General features: G+C 34.8%; 1 long non-coding RNA gene and 1 other non-coding gene across 2 annotated transcripts; one reads left to right on the forward strand and one right to left on the reverse strand.

The window, feature by feature from the left end:
• Positions 1-2,377: 2,377 nt before the first annotated feature.
• LOC145062698 (uncharacterized) lies at positions 2,378-3,555 on the reverse strand. Its single transcript, XR_013687684.1, has 2 exons — positions 3,364-3,555; positions 2,378-2,767 (listed from the first exon to the last, which is right to left on the reverse strand). It is a non-coding gene; the product is annotated as an uncharacterized LOC145062698 (long non-coding RNA).
• Positions 3,556-12,250: 8,695 nt separating this feature from the next.
• Positions 12,251-12,324, forward strand: TRNAI-AAU (transfer RNA isoleucine (anticodon AAU)). Its single transcript has one exon. It is a non-coding gene; the product is annotated as a tRNA-Ile (tRNA).
• The last annotated feature ends 8,584 nt before the right edge of the window (positions 12,325-20,908 follow it).

Consider the following 20,908-nt stretch of genomic DNA (forward strand, 5'->3'; position numbering starts at 1 on the left):
TCAGAAAAATATATACCATAGGGACCATTTTGCAATTTTGTTTTTTTTAAATGAATAAAATATAATTTAACAAATTATAAGTACATAAAATTAATATAAAGAAAATACCTCATTAATGAAAAAAAATTACACACTACATTAAAAACGTAAATTAAAAAAACATACTCAGAATATCAAAAAAAAAAATACTATAATCATCGTCACTAGCCACGTTGTCATCATCCTCGCACAAATCTCCTTCAAACATTTCTGACTCGTCATTAGTTGAGTCTAACAACTTGTCTTCATCAAAATCGTCCACATCTGGATTCACTCGAGCATTAAAGACGTGTTCCACCAAATCTGCACGAAGGTTGTGGTGTTCGTCTCGGTCGTATACCTTCAATATGTTCTTCATGAACTCTTGTATACATATTCAATCATTGTTCGCTCTGACATCCTCAAATACTCATCCTCTGAGTTTGGTCCCATGCCGAACGCAAGATGACGAACTGCAGTGGTACATTTTTTAATTGAGAAGAAACCTTTCTGACTTCTTCTATTAACTCGTAGCTGAAAATATGGAAATTGATTTTTGATGTCGTCGACAATGCATAAAAATAATTCATTCCTCATCCGTAATCGCCGTATGAATTTTACAGCATATATATATATATATATATATATATATATATATATATATATATATATATATATATATATATATATATATATATATATATATATATATATATATATATATATATATATGGAATAGTGAATATACCCTAAGGATATACAAATCTAGGAACCAAAAAAACAAAACGACATCGTTTTCATTAAGAATTCCATTTTTGAATTAGATAATGCAATTTCCTTTAAAAAAACCCACCACTACGTTCGTATTATTTCCTTAATTTCCTGAACGACGTACATTATCTTTTCCTTGATCTTCGACTGCTGCTGCATAATTGATCATCGATTAAAAAAACATTGACTTCTGCTTCTACGAATTGGATTTCATAGAAATCATAGAAAAAATAAAGGTTCAAGAAATCATTTATTTGTCACATTTACGTTTGTGATTATTTCCTTTATTTTTCGAAAATTCCCTATCTGATCTTCGATTGCTTCCAGCTTCATGATCATTGTTTAGAAAAATGATGGTTGACATTCAAATTCTGCTTCTACGAATTGGATTTCACAGAAATCATAGAAAAAATGGTTCAAGTAATTGATTGTTGTTGTTGCACTTCTGATTCAAGAAATCGGATTTCACATAATTCACTGAAAAAGGAGGTTTAAGAAACTGAATTTCACATAACTGAATTAGTGGATCAGAAATCAGATCGAATGACTGGTTCAAAAATTGACCTCCTTCAAAAACAAAAATTACTCTGTTATCAATCTTTTACAATTCTGTTATGCAATTCAAGAAATTCTATAAATTGGGTGCTTTTTCTTGCTTTGAATTGTACTGTTTGTATTTTATAGTATGATTATCAAATTTCTTTCTGATAATCTACATAAGAGTGACAAAACTTCTTCATGTTTACTAGTGTGTGCAAGTTGGGAGATTTTACTTTTTGGTAATCAACATAAAAAAACAATTCTCTTTGTTTCTTGGTAGTACAATTCCATAATTCAGGTGTTTTTCTTGCTTTAAATCATTCCTCTTATTAAGATTATATGATGTTTTCTTGTTATATATTGTTTTCAATATATCAATATATATTGTACAACAATTGCAAAAGTTGACTGAATCAGAAAAGTAGTTCATAAGCCATATCTTAGCCTTTTTTGCTGCATCAGATGGAATTGTTTTGGAAAATCTGGCTGCAAGATTTTTAAATGACATTCAACTGAGGTAAAGTAGTGCTTTTTTACTTACTAGACTAAATGAATTTTCTCTATATGAAAAAATGTCCGTTTTACCCTTTTATGTAGAAGTGATGCAGAATAAAGACAATGATGTTTTAACGGATAACACGAAGTCAGTTTGTTTATATAATGTCAAAAAGAAGAAACACTATATAATCATATCCCCATTTACTCTGTTAAGCCAAAAAGTAACTACACCTTAACACTTTCGCTTTTGACTTGATACAAAAAGAACAACTTAAAAAAAAGTACCGAAAATGAAGTTTAGACCCAGATTATGGAATTGTACCACCAAGAAACAAAGATAATTGCTTTTTACATTGATTACAAACAAAAAACAAAAAACAAAAAACAAAAAACTCCTAACTTGCAAAAACTAGTAAACATGAAGAAATTTGTTACCCTTATGTAGATTATCATAAAGAGCTTAGATAATCATAGTATAAAATATAAATAATACAATTCAAAGCAAGAAAAAACACCCAATTTATAGAATTTATTGAATTGCATAAAAGAATTGTAAAAGAATTACAAACTACATCCAATTACAAATAGAATTACAATGTACAAAAGAATCATATGAACCAAATGAAAAATCAACATGTTAAAACTTAAAACCCCCTTATCCCCCTTCGTACTCTTTATCTAAATCTTTCTTTGTACACCCTTTCAAGTTTCAACTCCAATCAGACTTTAACTGAAGTCCCAAATGTCTGAATCAGTTCAGTTTGGTGCTTCCACAAGTGCTTCGACTTCAGAAATAGAAAATGGTCTCCTGGTTCTAAGTTGTGAAGCCTCTAGAGTCATTGATGTGATTGGTATAGTAGATTTTGTATCCACCACTATTTCTTCTTTATTTTTTTTCAATTATTCAATCTTTCAGCTTCCTTATGTTGTTCATCATTAGCTGGATCAAATAAAATCACTGTGTGAAAAGAAATACATACATCCTTAAAATAAAATATAGAAAAAGAGATAGATACACTTTGACTTTTTCTGGTCAACCATCATACATTTCAAATTCAAAAGAAACAAGGTACATAGATTAACTTTTATCATTGCTTCAAAACCAAGTGCCATTACAATGCAAGCATACAGATCAATAAACATGTCTTAGTTGTTTTCAAGTAGGCTAGGTGAGACGTGTTTTGTCAAAGCAATACTTCTACTTTCTACTTTCCCTAACATGTTATTCTTGTTAAAGCTATGCTTGATATACCCATTCTTCATAAGAACTTATGCTTTTTACGCCATAATGAAAAAAAAAAATTCACTAAGGCATTTAATCAAACACCTCGTCTACATTCCTAGAAACATCTCTGAAATAAGATGAATATATAGAAAACACCTTAGAAATAAACCAACTATCGATCAAACATCTTAATCTAATGAAATTTCAGCTGATAGGTAAGTAGAACCGATTTAAAAAGCTAAAATCGAAAAACGATCTCACTTTGCCATGTGATTAACCAAAAAAATTAATAAAGATAGGATGAAAAAAACCTCGAATGGAAATAAGATGCATTTCTTCGTGGTTGAATATGTTGGGAAGAATTGAAGGACTCACAGCAATGTATACATACGATATCATCAAATCTGTCTTCTGAGTTCTCAATAGACGTGATATGGAACGAGGAAGAAAAAAAAAAGGCGTGTGTTAACTTAAACCGACGTAGGATTGTTAATTCAGGTACCTAAGCCTACTTTCCTTTAGGGTATATTCACTATTCTCTCATATATATATATATATATATATATATATATATATATATATATATATATATATATATATATATATATATATATATATTGTCACTGAAGTCCAACAATTTTTTAGTATAATGGTTTAAATGGTCCCTCGTGGTTTTAAAAGCAAAAAAACCACGACGAACGATTTAAACCATTATACTAAATATTGTTGAGCTATAGTTACAATATATATATATATATATATATATATATATATATATATATATATATATATATATATATATATTAACACCTACAGATTCGGGTTAGTCAATTTATAAATAATAAACGTTAAAAATGACTTTTTGATAAAAGATTATTTAGGATAAATAATCTTATCAAAAGTTATAGTATATGTCACTAGGATTTTGTACATATAAAGAACGCTGAAATCCTATTTATAACGAAGAAGTTATGACCCGTCGAAGTTTCACGATTAAACCGACATGACTCTGCGTAACGTAAAAAGTGAATTTTTGATAAATTACTTTTTAGCCTTTGTGATGTAAATAAAAGTCATAGTATTTGTTAAACCGAGAGTTTGCATATAGACAACGTCCAAATCTGACTTCATTAGAGGAAATTATGGTTTTTCGAAGTTTCAGTGTAGTAGTATATAGCTCAGAAATCGAATTTTATATCGATCAATTTTTAGCCAAAATGATCTAAATGAGACTTGAATATCTCATTAATAGGAGTTCAACGATAAAAAGAAATTCGAAAACGTAGTCCGTATGTAGAAGCTACGAATTTTACACGGTCGTTAACAATGTAATCTTTTTATAAATTTAAAATTGCTCAAGAATTAGCCAATGGGGTCAAAAGGAAAGTTGTTGATATTTTCAATACCTATGTGTGGATATAATAATGTCAAAAACGAAGATCGTATGCGAAAGTTATGAATTTTTTAAGATCAACTGTTTTACCTGCGCCCTGTGCCACGTGTCAACACTAGGAGAAGTTGTGGTGCCTATGCAAGCTCACGACGTGAGAGGCATGTCTCACGAAGTTAGAAGTCCCTGGACAACCTATAAATAGAGTCGAATTTTACTCATTTGATCACACCTTTCCATTCCATTATCTCTCAAACCCCCCAAGGTCCCTAGGCCTTTTCTCTAGCACTTCCTAGGTGTTAGTAGTGAAGCTTCGTAGCGTCATAAATATCCGAGAAGTAGAGCTTTTGGCTCAGAAGTTCTACCCGTTCAGAGTTCGGCTTCTCGCTAAACCACCTGTAAGTTAAGTTATGCTTACCGTACTTTAAGTATAACTTATGTTTAAGTTCATTATCGCTATTTTGAACCTATAAACAAGATTTATTAGTGATTCCAAGTTGGTATGCTGATTGATCTACTTACTGGGATGATGTCTAGGCTGGATTTAATGAGGTGTTTAAAGTGGGATTTCCAAACAGTATACTTCGTATACCAAACGGACCCTACCTCCGATATGATCCTACCTGTTTGTTCCTTAATTGATAGATCTTGAAGTAGACTTTGAGTTAATGATGAATCAAGACTAAGTATTAGTCGCGATAAGTATTAGAATAAGACTTAGTGATAATGATACGAGGTTACGTCAAAGGAAAAGACAGTTGCTAGAAGCAAAGCGCTGTCCAAATTTTGGCTCGCCACTTTAACAAGTAAGTGCATAGTTAGTTTCGTCTTACATATAGATATGAAGTGTTTAATATTAATACATGCTATATATGCTTTTTATACGTGTTCCTGATATATATGCTAGGTGAACGATTTAGATATGTTTTACTTGATTTAAATTGCACATATATTTTTATACCTATAAATATATTGGGTAAAGATAGGTAGATGAAAGATGATATGGATGATAAGAGATGAAAAATGATAGAGATATTGAGAGGTGAAAGATGATGATAAGCCTTGAATTTAACACTAATCCAATCATCTAGCAGAGTATAGATGACAACCACGGATAATTGTAAACAGTCCAATGGAACGCTAACAGGCTCGTAAACTGTAGGTGTTTTTGAAGTACGTGTTCATCATATTTACTCTAAAAGTCATGGCAGTTGTTCCTTATAAATGAACATTGTCAACTGTGCCTAATAGATCACGTTCGCAATTGTGCCTAATAGATAACATTGGCAGTTGTGCCTAATAGATAACATCAGAACCTATGGACTTAGTGTCTGTTAGATAAACCCTAGCAGCAATGGACATCGTGACTATTCATTTGGATAATCCTTAGGAATAAATAAATGAAGAATAGATGATTCTTAGAGAAGATTCTTAAGAATAAAGAAGATAATAGGGATGGAAAATTGGGTTAATTGTTTGATGATTAAACATAATAATTATATTATTGTCGGTTGGAAACCCTATGTACTCACTAGGGTTCCCAACCTAACCCACTCAGTTTATTGTATCATGGGTGGCTATATGAAATATACATTCTGCTGAGAGATTCAAGGAGTATTATGCCCCTAGTTTAATTACTGCAAGGCTTGTAATATTTCGTTATGTTTGTGTTTCTGTATTGACGATGACATCCCAATGTTTTAATATAAATAAAATAAATTTCTTCTAAAATGATTTTATATAATCATTATCATGTTTTCTGGGAATAAATTTTACAATATTATTCTTTAAAAGGATACTCTGATTTTTAAATAAGCACAAGCAAATCGGTTTTTTCTGGTTGTGAAAATAGGGATGTCACACACACACACACACACACACACACACACATATATATATATATATATATATATATATATATAGAGAGAGAGAGAGAGAAAGAAAGAGTGTGTGTGTGAGAGAGAGAGAGAGAGAGTTTCCCATATAAAAAATAAAATAAGTGTACCTTCTACATATCTTTAACATATGTTTCACTTCTAGTTTAACGGTAGTCCCTAAATTAGTTGTTTGTATCTCCATTATATAATCCCTTAGCAAGGTATATTGTTTTTCATAGTCACCTAATACTTGTCTGTGAGCTAAATCCTTTGCTCTAAACACTTTCATTTTAGATAAACCAACCTCATACTTCTTCTGTAATTGTTCATGTAATGTTTTCATTGGAATAGATGCATTTATGTAACATCGTGTTTTGAGGTACTTTCATTTTGACCCTTATATTGAGATTCATTGCATTTTGGTCCTTATAATGTAAGACTTGTGGATGGTAGGGGCTATTCTTGCCACTTTTGGATTGTTGGGGCGGAGCCACGTATGTTGGTCGTATGCTTTTTGTATGCAGGGCGTACACAGTGAAGTCGCAAACCCTAATCTTTAGTGTTTAGACCGTATTTATTCATCATTAACTCCCAACCATGGCTCCTTCCATCAGCCTCCATCCTTTCAAACGTCCTTGCAACCCTAATCCACCTTGTGAACCATTTCTAAGCTTATGTGTGTGTGTTTTGTGCCTTTAAAGAAGAAGGAAGGAAGTAGAGACCATCTTAGAGGAGTGAAGAACTTTAGATCCATAAGCACACTATCATTTGGCATCACTTGCATGTATAAAGTTCTGAACTTGGTGAAGTTTCATTTAGATCTTGTTTTGGGCTTGATATTAGGTTCTTTTTGTCCCAAATGTGGTGTTTCTTGAGCATAGCATGTACTTGACCCAATAAGTCGTCCTTTCAGTCCTTTGGAGGGGTCTTAAGTCATAAAAATGTAGTATTGGGGGTTAGTTTCACTCCATGCATTCCTTAGAAGGTCTTAATGCATTAAGATGTTGAGTTAAGCACTTAATGGACATGCAAAGTCATAAATTTGGAAATTTTATGACTCCTAGCAATATTTTGGCCTTGGATCTGAAAGATGGACATGAGAATTTAAGGTATTAACCTCTTAATGGAGATTTGAGAGGTTTGGGCATACGTCATGCGTACCTGGAGTATGCAGTGCATATGAGGTCAACTATCCCGACTGCGATCAAGGCTTGAGTACGTCCAACGTACCTTCGGAGTACGCCGCACGTACGCGTTCAGTGTCGACTCGGCTGAGTTGACTCGGATGGGTAGACTCAGTTGACTTGTTAGCTTTGACTTATTAATGGGAAATGTTTGGACATTTAGGACTTGGGTGGAGCCGGTATTCAGGATCAAAGTATTAATCAGTTATCTTTGTCAGGCTATGAGGTGAGTCTTCCTCACTGTACTTACAGATCAAAGGCACTAAGGTCGGCCCATTGGATTGTATATCCTGTTAATGATAGTATGTTCACTATGTTGTTATGTTGTAGAGATCTGCTAGATCGGTATCTTGGTATATAGGATGTTAGCATGCGGTAGTGATCCGTGAATCTGCCTGTTTGTTTGATGCCCGATTATATGTTTATTTATTATGTGTATGTTGACATGTTATGGTTGGTTCGGTTGAGGTGGTCCTACTTTGTGTTGAAGGTTTAGATACCCAGGGCAGCCCGGATAGATTGTAGGCCCTGCGAGGCGGTCCAGTCAAACCGAAGGCCCGACGAGTGGTCCAAATAGGTTGTAGGCCCTATGAGACGATCCAGTCATGTCGAAGGCTCGGGAGCGGTCCAGATAGGCTTTAGGCCCTGCGAGGCGGTCTAGTCAGGCTGAAAGCTCGGATATGAATGTTTTTGTTTGATATGTTGTATGTGGTGGTACTTTGGGAGAACTCGCTAAGCTTTGGCTTACGGTTTTTAGTTGTTGTTTCAATTACTCTCTGATGATCGCGGGAATGTGAAGGCGTGACCGTACACATCCTTTGTTTATGGCTTTATGATTTTGGAATACTCTGATATGGATAAACAATTTGGAAACAATGATTTTGTAAACATTTTAAGAATATGGGATGCTTTTAAAAGTTTAAATTTGTTGTGATTTTTAGGATGTTACAATTTCCCTCTACCTGATCGATAACTTTGTTTGCCAATAATTTTTCAAGCGTTTATGTTTCTTGATTGCAAGCTTGTATGATTTTTTTCATAAGTCTTCAAGTCCAAGATTATTCTTCACCAGATCATGAAATATGCAAAACCCAAGAGCGTCGTTTTCTCTTTTGAAAGTAGCATTTTTCCTTGACCTTCACTTATGGTATTTAACTAACTCGATGCATTAATTTGTATGTGACCCCTATAAATAGCCCTTATTCTGATTTTATCAATTTTTTATTATATGTAGGCTCCTTTTACTCTCAAGTGCATGATTTTTAATTAAGTTCTTGACTTCTTTTTTTCCCTTAAAAGTTTGTCCCAATTTGAAGCATACCTTATACACTTTCTTGCTTGAAAATTCCTTAGGTTTTTGCATTTCCGTCAACATCTTTCTCTCATTATCCTCTTCAAAAACAACCTCTTTAAACCCATCAATGTCTAAAACTTCAATTACTTGCCTAACACATTCTTCAATCCCAACACTCTCAACTTCTCTTTTAAATAAAAGGTTGAAGTCTCTCATGTCAACATCCACTTCATAATCAAATTATCTTCATTTAAAAAGAGCTCACTGTCACAATTGTTTTATCACCCATATTATTACCATCATCAGGACCCTCTTCGTTTGTATCTCTTATGACATAAAAAATCCCCATCCATGTCCATATTTTCATACTTTTCATTATAATCATCTACTCCATAAAAGCTATCAAATTCGTGTTAAAGATCATCACTAGCCCAATAGAACAAATATAATCTACAAGACTTTAGAAGATTCTAGAACATTATGGAAGACTATAGAAGACTCCAGAATATACCGGAAGAGTCTAGAATACTCTAGAACGACATGGAAGACCCTAGAAGGTTATGGATCATTCTAGAAGACACCGGAGCAACCTAGATCTCTCCAGAACATGGTAGGACATTCTAGAAACATATGGAAGATTATAGAGTATGTTAGATAGTTATAAAGTTATCTAAGTAAGTAATAAGTGTATAGTAGTGTCTAGAACCTTCCTAAGAGGCCTATAAATAGGTATGGAGCTCATGTGCTCCAAACCATCCAAGAAAATCCTCAAATAAAGCAAAGTGTGTAGTAGTCTCTCAAAGTGTAAGTTCTTTTTAAGTGTCTTAATAAAAATATTGTTGTTTCCCATACAAAGAGTCGTGTTCAACAATTTTTCATTTAAGTCAATGTTGTCATGTTCATATTGCACTCTAACTACCCTCTCTTAAACAAAAAAAAACAACATATAAAAAGGGTTTAAACTATTAAAAATGAGATGAAGATTTATCAAATATACAAAATGTTATAATAAAAAAAAACTTACTAAGGGCATCTCCAACCCACCTCAAACTCCATTTCTTCCCCCATTTTTCCCCCATTCTTCTCCAACCCTACCCCATTTTCACCTCTATTTTTGGATATATGAATAGTATTCCCCCATATATGGAGGTGAATTTTGGTTGTCAATTTTAGTCCCTTTCATTTTTATTTTATACATTTCTAGTTTATTTTATCTACCAATTAGAATTTAAATGCAATATTTAATATTTATAATATCATATTATATACTAATTTATATTAATTAATCATAAATATAAAGTTTAATTAGTAGAGGGGTGTATTTGACAATATATATAAGTTATAAAAATGGAATATTCTAAGAATATACTTTTTGGGGTAAAAAATAGGATAGAAAATTAGATATTTACTCCATTTTTTACTCCATTTATAGAGGAAAAAATGAAGATGAGTTGGAGATGGTCTAAGTATTTAACGCATATTCATTTTTGTATTATCTAATCTTGTTTGCTGCGTTTTCAAGAGCGTCATCAAATACTGTGATTTCAAAATATATCGTATGTTAGGGAGCTAATAGAAACATGTATCTTTAGTGAATTCAAATCCAATAAACCAAGTATGTTAATTAAAGATAATATCTATAATTAAAATTGAAAATCGTAACTAAAATTGAAAATCGATATAAATTACTAAGAGCGAGACAAAGAAAAGAGAGAGACAAAGAAAAATACTAATATACTCTCATGTACATTGCACATGTGAACTCCTAGTCTTTTAACATGGATGAAACGCGTTTGTTGAAAGGGACCGGTTCTCAAATAGAAATCAAACTTAGGGACTTTGTTGGGAAGATATCAAAAGTAGGGACCAATTTTGCAATTTTGATAAAGCTTAGGGACCAATTTTATAATTTACTCAAAAAACTATTAACATTAATATTTTATTATTAAAGTCATTGATGAGATATTGATATATAACTATTAACTGTCAAACGTAATATTTTCGATAAAAATAATAAGTTTTGAATATTTTATTTTTCATCGAACATCGGCCCAGACGTTGTCCATGTCCGATCCTAATGGACAAACCTTAGCCCTAGCTCTATAATCCACCCTACCCAAGAACAACTATGAACAAAAAAAAGTCTCATCAAATCCATAAAAAATAAAATAAAATAAAATAAAAAGATTGTTTGCATTACTTAAATCTATTCCAACATTTTCAAAGAAACCATTAAACTTTGGTTGAAAGACGCAACATATATCAAAGATTATCTATTCAGATTTTTTATTATATAGATTTCGTTTCCGAATCTTTAAATCTAAGCTAGAGCAAGCGCCATTTGTTTCAGTCGAAAGAATGTTCAAATGGTAATACCATGAAACTAAAATTAGGGACAGATCTTCAACATTTGATTTGGGGGGCCCTCTCTGTTCACCGATTTGATATTACCATTACATTGTTATTTTTTATGACCAATGAGAAAATTGATGTTGGTATGTAAATAGTACATTAAGATAATTTATTAAGCTACCATCAATGGTCCAAGTAGTTATTTTAGTGATAAATGGGTATAAATTCATTAATTTGTAAAGTTATTAAAAAGTAGGATAATACTGAAAAACTATGTAATCAAATACAAAAAAGAATATAGTCTAAATATTCTCTTTTGATAAAATAATAATAATAATAATAATAATAATAATAATAATAATAATGTCATACACTATAGATAAATCATCATCAAATATCTTTGTGGGTGAGGAGAAATTTAACCCAACGAGCTCTATTCCTTTAAGCCATGTTAGATAAAAAATAAATAAATAAATAAATAAATAAGCATAAAGGTACTTGCATAGAATGATCATTCTGCATCTCAAATCCAATGCTATTCATGGGTTTAACACCATTTATATAATTAAAATGCTCCAATTCAATTTCATTTCCAACTTAAAATATAGCGTACTTACCACATCACTTCAAAAATAGAGTAATACTATTTACCAATTTCATTGTGTGCATGATAGTGGAGTTACCCTAAAAATAAAATATGGTTGGAAATGGTTTTTTACATCACTTTTTGATGTAAAACATTGTATTATGGTTGGATATTGTCTCGAAGGAAGCCAAACACCATCACTAATCATATTTTTAATGTGTTATCAAATTAGCTCATTGGCTGAAACATATTGTTAGAATATTGTTACTAAAACATATTGATGATACTAATTATAGAAATAGACTTACAATATGCATTATGCATTGGCTTCAAACTCTTGTAAGTCGTTCTATACATAGACATGAATAGAAACCAATTAGTGAAAAATCATATTTCATAGTCAATTTACTTATAAGTAAGAGAGAATGTATGTAAACGGTATCTTTTTCATTAAAAATATGCACTAAAAGTTAAAACGGTTATAAATAATTAAACTGGTAAAAGTGAAACAAATTGGCCTATTAGCTCAGCTGGTTAGAGCGTCGTGCTAATAACGCGAAGGTCGCAGGTTCGAGACCTGCATGGGCCATCCTTTTTATTGCTCTTTCATTTTTAGAATTTTAATTAACTAATGGGTAATTATGACCCATCTTTTATCACCGTGGTCTGAGGATCTTATTATTTTTTGCCTGCGTCTTATTTATCAAAATAAAACATCTATAGATGGTTAAGTATTGTTTTAACAACCATGCAAGCTTGAGAAAGAATTAATTGCAAAATGTAGAATTTTTTTTATGAATAACGACAATCTCTCAGGAATTCCTTATCTTTTAGATTTCCTTCTTAGGAATTTATACAACTTCTTGATAGGGGTGAGCATATTAACCGAAAAACCGAATCAAAATCAAATTAACCGAAATAACCGAACGATTACTAAAAAAGGTGGTGCGGTTTCTATTTTTGATTAACCAAATACATATGGTTCGGTTATGGTTTTCATCCAAAACCGAGGCATTAAAAACTGAACCGAACCAATAATATTAATAAATGTTTTTAACATAATATAATATTAAATATATGGTATGTAATTATATTTGGAATTAAAAATTTAAAAGGTAATTATTTGAAATTAAATGGGATACCTAATCTTCTATCATATTAACAATGTTATAAACACTAAATTGTTCACTTTTTTATAGCAATCTATTTTATATCTTTTAGTTTTTATAGCAAAGTATTTTTTTTTATCTCATTTTCGACCATTATGATTAACCAATATTAACCATTAACCGAAAAAACCGTTAACCAAAACAAATATTAACCAATACCTAATGGCTACCAAAATGCATTAACCACTTATAATGGTTATGTTTGGTTTTAGCTAAAAACCGAACCAAACGACCTCATACACACTCATACGTCTTTGAGTATAAAATATAAAAACCATGGAAGGTATACTAGGGGGAATGATGGAGTACCATCCTCCAATCTCACAAAATAAGGATATAAATGAAGGATAGACATGGAAGGACAAAAATAACAACCGGATAAAAAAGTAAAACAATTCTCTAGATTCCTATATGGTAAAAGAAGATCGGGCAAGGACACAAGATCCAATATTATATTTTTTCAGTGATGCCGAAATCAACTTTGGTTGCCAATTAATTGGTGATTAATCGTTTGACGGTCTGCAACTGATTACGATTAGGGTTACTTGGTGGGAATTAGTCAATATCGATCAAACTCGGGTTTGGCGGTCCTCGGAGGTCCTTGGCGGAAAAAAAAATCAAAATTCTAATTTTCAAATATTACACCAAAGTTTACAAAACTTTAAATATTAGACCTAATATTTCAAAATTTTAAATTTTAAAAATTTTAAAATTTCAAATACTAATTTTCTTAAGATATATTAAATTTTAAAATGGTTTTATTAGTAATTTAGAGTATCCGATTAATCGCTCCAAACCGATTAATCGTTTGACCCCAGTCGATCGCCGAGTTACCGTCAAACGATTTTTACAATTTTATTTTTTTGACAAATCTAACATACTTTTACATTACTCCTAAATCCACATATGTCTCTACGAGACTTGAACCATCAACCTCAATGAGGGAGGATAACACATGATATCGCTGAGCTAAAAGCTCTTTGGTAGATCCAATATTATATTAAGTAGGCTAGTATACTAGTTAATATTATATTTTCATGGTCTTCCCTTCCTTTCTTATAAATAGCGGCTCATCTCAACACTCCATGTAAGTGTTCCTCACTCACTTCAATCTCTCTCATGGAGACATCTTTGTCTCCATATTATCGGTTCCCTTTTTTAAGGAGGAGTCGACTCTCTTTACATAGTAATCTATCTTGATCGTCAGAGCTTGCTCCTGAGGCACAGTCCCTGGGGAAAGTGTAACATCTTAAAAATCAAAGTAAAATTTTCATTTTTCAAAAACAATCCAATAACCATAATTGTTTACAAAACATTGTTTCAAAAGTGATATTCAATAATCATAGTATCCCAAAATCCAAGTAACATAAAATCCAAAGGATGTGGACGATCACGTCTTCGCCTTGCCACCATTATCGGAAGTATCTGAATCAATAAACTGAAACTGTAAGCCAAAGCTTAGTGAGTTCCCCTAAAGTACAACATAAACATATAACCAAACAAATATCAGGTCCACAACCTCCTGGTTGGATTACCCCTGGCCCATAACTTTTTAGTTAGAATGCCCGGCTTACAACCTTTCAGTTGGCTTGCCAATACATATGTAACACCCTGTTTCGAATAAATTCCTAATTCGAGGTTGTGGCCCGAAGAGCGGTCATCATAAGGATTAGGGACTTTATAAAGATAAGATTTAGACCCATTTGGATGTGGGTAATGTAGGTATGTGACCCAATAGTTTGGTTTGCACGTCGGGGTCAAGGGTAAAACAGGAATGTAGTATTTCATATCTCTTTTATGAATTTTGGATTTTAGTTCGGTTGGGTTTCAAGATAAATAAAGTTTATAGAAGTGTGGGGCTTCTCGTTACCTTTCCGTGGATATAAGTATCGTCGAATTCAGATTTATAACGAAGAAATTATAGCCTTCATAATTTTCGCGGTTTTCAGGCTTAACCGAGTACACGGGGCGTACACAAAGCGTACGTGGGGCGTACTAGTGAAAAAGGCAGTACGCTGGGCGTACCTTGGAGTACGTGGGGCGTACTGACCAGGATGGTCTCGAATGTTCTTCGGAGTACGCAAGGTGTACCAAATGTATGTCAGGCGTATGCCAATCAGATCAGAACCATATTTTAGGGTCTTGGACCCTATTTAAATACCTTATCTCATAACCTAACCCTAATTTCTTTAGCCTTCGCCCCTCTAAACCCTAGAAATCGTCCTTAATCATCCATGGTGACATTTTGGAGCTCGTAGAGTCCATTTTTGGAGTATTTGGTCCATTTCCAAGAAGGTGGAGTTGATGCAAATATGGGGGATCAAGGAGAAGCTTATTGATCTGGCTTTTATGACTCATTTTCAACTTAATGAAGGTATAAATCTTTTAACTTGATCATTCATCTCTTAGATTTACCACTTATGGGTTTTGGTCCCTTTTTGGTCCCAAGGATGAAGCTTTATGGTTCAAATCCGATTCTTAGGCTTAGGGTTGCACCCTTGGTGCTATTTGAGTCCCTAAGGCAGAAAGTTGCCATCTTGGAGGCCTTAATGGGTTCATGCAAGATTCATGGCCTTTTTCATTATAGCACCTGGTTCCTGGTACGTAAAATTTATCTAACTATTTTGCATTTTTGGCCTTGGACTCGGCGAGTTGTAGGCCCGACTCGCTGAGTAGAGACGGGTTTGGGAGCACGTTTAAGTTGGCGACTCGGCGAGTTCACATTCTGGACTCGGCGAGTCCCCGCTCTGATGAAACCCTAAATTTCAAGGGTTTGCACCCTATTTAAACCAACCTTATGTGCCCCAACCTCGCCCCCTTCACCCTCAGAGCTCCAAACATCGTCCAAACCCTTATTCCATTGAAGTGCTTTGGTGTGTTTCTTGAAGTTTTTGAGAGAAAAGAATAGTAGATCAAGAAGAGAAGAAGGAGGCCAGGCATCCTTGTGTTATCTCAGTGATTTCCTTGAGGTATAACTCAGTTTCCCTCTGTTTTCATGCTTATATTCTTTTGTAGCTCCATTAAAGTCCTTCTTGAGCCATTTCCAAGCTTGATTACGAATTAGGGTTTGTAATAAGTTGATTAACCCTTAGATCTAGGCATGATTGAGCTCCAGGAGCTCAGATCCACTGCCTTTATGGAGCCATATTGCATAAAAGCCCTAGATCTACTCTTTTAGTGCATTTTGAGCCCTAAAACCTTCATTGGTGTTTATTTACACGTAAAGTTGGAAACTTTACGTGTTAATCAGGCCCTAGAAACCCAGATCTATGAATGACATGAGCTAGATTCAAGCAAAATCGAGTATATAGTATTTGCATGTGACAGACTCGGCGAGTCGAGTCGCGAGTCCCCGAGTTTTCCCCCTTTTCGTGTTTGCTGGGTGGGGTAGTGAGTCATGGGGTGTGACTCAGTGGGTCGGAAGCCAGACTCACTCATGAAGGAACTCGTCGAGTCAATGCCCTGACTCGGCGAGTTCAAGGCAATCTTCTTGCCTCAAGAACAGACTCGGCGAGTTGTTCATACAACTCGACGAGTCTCAGCATAACATGTTCTTCGGATGAAGATGAACTCGACGAGTTGTTCATACAACTCGGCGAGTAGGATGAAGGACTATTGGACCTTGGATTAGAAGGAAAACTCATCGAGTCAATGCCTAACTCGATGAGTAGAGACGGGGTTATGGTCAGACAAAAGGATAGGGACTCGGCGAGTTGGCAGGCCAACTCGGCGAGTCGGGTCAACTGGAAGTTGACTTTGACTTTGACTCTTGGTTTGGTTAAGGGTAAATGGTCATTTACTCTGGGGTCGGTTAGCAGTATTTGACTGAGTGTTTTGTGGGGATTTTAGCCGGAGGACTTCCGGGACAGCAGCAGCAGAAGACAGTTAGTTCCCACGCAGATCAGCAACTACTTTGAGGTGAGTTACCTTCCAGTAGCTGTGGGTCTACGACCACAATGCCGGTCCACCAGTAGGAGTTGTATGTTAGATGATTGTCTTTGTGATATTATCTAGGTTTGCTACTACCTGATATGTTATATGCTGGCATGATATGTATATATGATAGTAGTAGAGCTCGGTTGTTAGGACCGAAGGGTAGGTCAGACACCCCAGATATGTCTGACAGTATGTGATGATATGTTTATATGCTGGCATGATATGTTATATGTGATAGTGGTAGTAGGAGGGGAATAGTCCCCAAGTTCGGTCGTTAGGACCGAAGGGTAGATCGGACACCCCAAATATGTCTGATAATATGTTATGTTATGATATATGTGATAGTAGCAGTAGGGGGTGAAATAGTCCCCGAGGATCGGTTGTTAGGACCGATGGGTAGTCAGCACCCCAGAATGGCTTGACATGGGTAGTCAGCACCCTAGAACGGCTTGACACGGGTAGGTCGGCACCCCAGAATGGCCGTATCGGGTAGGTCGGGCACCCCAGAATTGTCCGGCAGTATGTGTGATATGTGATTGTATGGTATGTGGTATGTTGGGGGAACTCACTAAGCTTCATGTTTATAGTTTTCAGTTTTGGTTTCAGGTACCTCTTCTTCGAAGGGGAAGGAGTTGGCGCGGTAGCGGCCCATCACACACACGCCTTGTATTCCGCATTATGAGATCCTCCTGGGAATTTGTACTCTGACTTTATTATGTTTTTATGAAATGTTTTTCAAGACATGCGATAACTTTTATGAAATGATATGATCAGTGAACGTTTTATTTCTAAGGTTCGTTAAGAATATGTTTTAAAAATGAAATTTTTGGCTCGTATTTTTGGGATGTTACATTCATGGAAGTAGATTGCTATACTTTGAGTATTGGGTTCATGTGGGTCATATAAGTCACCAAGTCAATGACTTTATGGATTAAGATGTTAAGTAGAACTCAGATCTGTAATTTGGTCCCTTGGTTTGAAGCATTATGTGCTTAATAGCAAAAAGGACTTAACAGAGGAGTACGCTGGGCATACAAGCTGGTACGCGCAGCGTACAAGTCACGAACCTAGTACGCGTTGCGTACAGCTGAGTACACCATGCGTACACAGTCAGAATGGGTTTCGCTTATTAGGCTTCGGTGTAGGCCAACTGTTAGGCTTGTTTATCTTGGGCCTATTGGGTCATCTGGCTGTGGGCTGTTAATGATGTGGGAAAAGGCCCTGGAAGGATTTGGTCCGAATTTAGAAACTTGGACCATGGTTTGGGCCACGAGTTTTTTTTTTTTTAACATTTTGAGTTAAGTGTTTGGATTATTATTGGACCATCGAGATGCTAGGTGGGTTGGACTGAAAAGAAGGATTTGGGCCTCATGGCAAGACCCATGTAGAGGTTTGGGCCCAATTTGGAAAATTAGGCCATTGATGGATTTATGGACATTATAGTGTTGGGCTTTTTTTTAAGTTGGGACATAGTTTTGGGATCATACCGGGTCAGGGGTAGAATGGTCATTTTACCCCCATGCAAGGATTAAGGATTATAGTATAAGACCCAATTGCTAATTGGGTATATTGATCGGTATTGATAGCTCAGGAAGTGGTCAGGGCAGCAACTAAGGATTTTTTTTTCAGGAAGCTTATGCATTCGAGGTGAGTTATCCTCACTATATCAACAGAGTCTAAGGCATCAAGGCCAGCCCTTTATGGATTGTATCCGGTTATGGCATTATATGTTTATTGGTTTTCATCCTGGTAGTTAGGATGAGGTTATGTTTATGCTTGGTGACCTAGTTAGTTTGATGTCCTGGTTATAGGATGATATTATGTGATATGCTAGTATGATTTGTTAAATTGATATCCTGATAGATAGGATTGTATTATGTGTTATGTGGTATGATCTATTTGATCAGTTAGTTGTTTATATACTGTTATGTGATTATCTGTTGAGGCTGGCTTATCTGCTTTGTACGAAAGCCAATAGACCTGGGCATTCCAACCTGTTGGTTGTGGGCCGTGAGTATTCCATCCCGAGGATGACTGGACTCATAATAGGTGGGCATTCTAACCTGTTGGTTATGGGCCTGGGGGTATTCCATCCCGAGGATGATTAGACCCATAGTAGGGATGAAAGTGGGCCCAAACCCAGACCGGATAGACCCAGACCCGAAAAACCCGGAACCGGTTAACGGGATTTTGTAGAACCGGAAACCGGACCCGTATATAGGAACTAGTTCCGGTTCGGTTCCGAGTACGGTACCGGGTAAAGTGGGTCTAGAACCGGAAAACCCGGAAACGTCAAAGTGGATAGGTTGGAACCGGATAAAGTGGGTTTAGAACCTGAAAACCCGGAAAAACTGGAATTTTTTGGTAATTACTTACTACTTATTGGGTTGAACTTTAAAATTTTTCATACTGATATCCCGACTTTGCGCGACTATAACTCATTGAATATGAAACCAAAATTGACTTAGTCTAAAATCATATACAAACTCTAAATTACACTCTGGAAAAACCGCATGTCAATCCGACTTTAAACGAATGAGATATGCATGTGTTAACATTTTCACATAATAAAAAGTACAAAAACAAATAGCTGAAAAGTTGAAAATTTTCAGTTTTGATATCCCAACTTCGGGGGACTGTAAATCATTGAATATTAATAAAAAAAAATGACAAAATTATAGTCTAAAATCATGTAGAAACTCTAAACTACAAGTTAGAAAAAACCACATGTCAATCCGACTTCAAACGAATTAGATATGCATGTTTTAAAACTTTCCTAGAATACAAAAAAACTAAAAAACTAAAAACTTTCAGCTTTGATATCTTGACTTTGGCGGAATGTATGTCAATGAATATAAAACTAAAAATGAAAAATTTATAGTCGAAAATCATGTACAAACTCTAAACTACACGTTGGAAAAAACTGCATGTCAATCGAAGTTGAAATGAATGAGATATGCATATTTTAAACGTTTCACAAAACCGGTTCCGACCCTAAAAGTGGTTCTGGTTCCTAACACTGGTTCCGGTTTTTAGACCTGGTTTACCTGGACCCGATGGACCCAAACCTGGATTATCCGGAACCCGGATAAAGCCAATTTTTAAACCCGGAATCGGAATCGGTTCTATATATTCCAGTTCTAACGGTTCCGGTTCTGGTCCGATTCCGGTTCCGGTCCGGTTTTTCGGTTCTAAATCTCATCCCTAACCCATAGTATGTTGGCATTCTGACCAATTGGTTGATGGCCTGGGGTATTCCAAATGGTTGACTGGACCCATAGTATGTTGTTTATGATTACATGTGTATTGTTTTAGGTATGAGTATTTTGGGGGAACTCACTAAGCTTTCGGGCTTACAGTTTCAGTTTATTGTTTCAGGTACATCAGGGGATCGTGGCAAGGCAAAGACATGATCGTACAACTCCTCACTTTTTATGACTTTGTTTCTGGGATACTCTGATATGATACATTTTGAAAACAAGTTTTGTAATGGTTAATAGATTTAAAATGTTTTTAAAAGTTTAAATTTGGCATGATTTTTATGGGTGTTACTACATATTAGGTCCTCAACCTCCTGGTTAGATTATCCCCAACCCATAACTTTCCAGTTGGAATGCCCCGGCCCACAACCTTCCGGTTGGAATGCCCCGGTCTATTGACTGTAACAACGTAAATTTTCAAAAGAAATTTTTGATTTAAAATCATATAAATCCTCATGACACATTTGATTACAATCTCATTTGTTCAATTCACAAAACATAACTCCATGTTTTAGTAATTAATAATCCAGGATCATCATAAATCTTTCTCTGGTGTGTACAATCAACCGGTGTCGTCCCGCGATCCTGAGAACCTGAAACACATAACACATAACACGGTAAACACGAAGCTTAGTGAGTTCCCCAAAATACCACATAAAACACATATTAGCCACTCGAGGCTATAACTCTATGGAGACTCTGGTCCTAACTCTGTGGACCCTCAGGTCCTAACTCTGTGGACCTTTCGGTCCTAACTCTGTAAACTCTGGAACACATACAACATAAATCACATAGAAATAATGCAGTG

The sequence above is a fragment of the Lactuca serriola genome, chromosome 7 (assembly GCF_051521515.1).
Source record: "Lactuca serriola cultivar US96UC23 chromosome 7, Lser_US96UC23_V15, whole genome shotgun sequence".
NCBI lineage: Eukaryota > Viridiplantae > Streptophyta > Magnoliopsida > Asterales > Asteraceae > Lactuca > Lactuca serriola.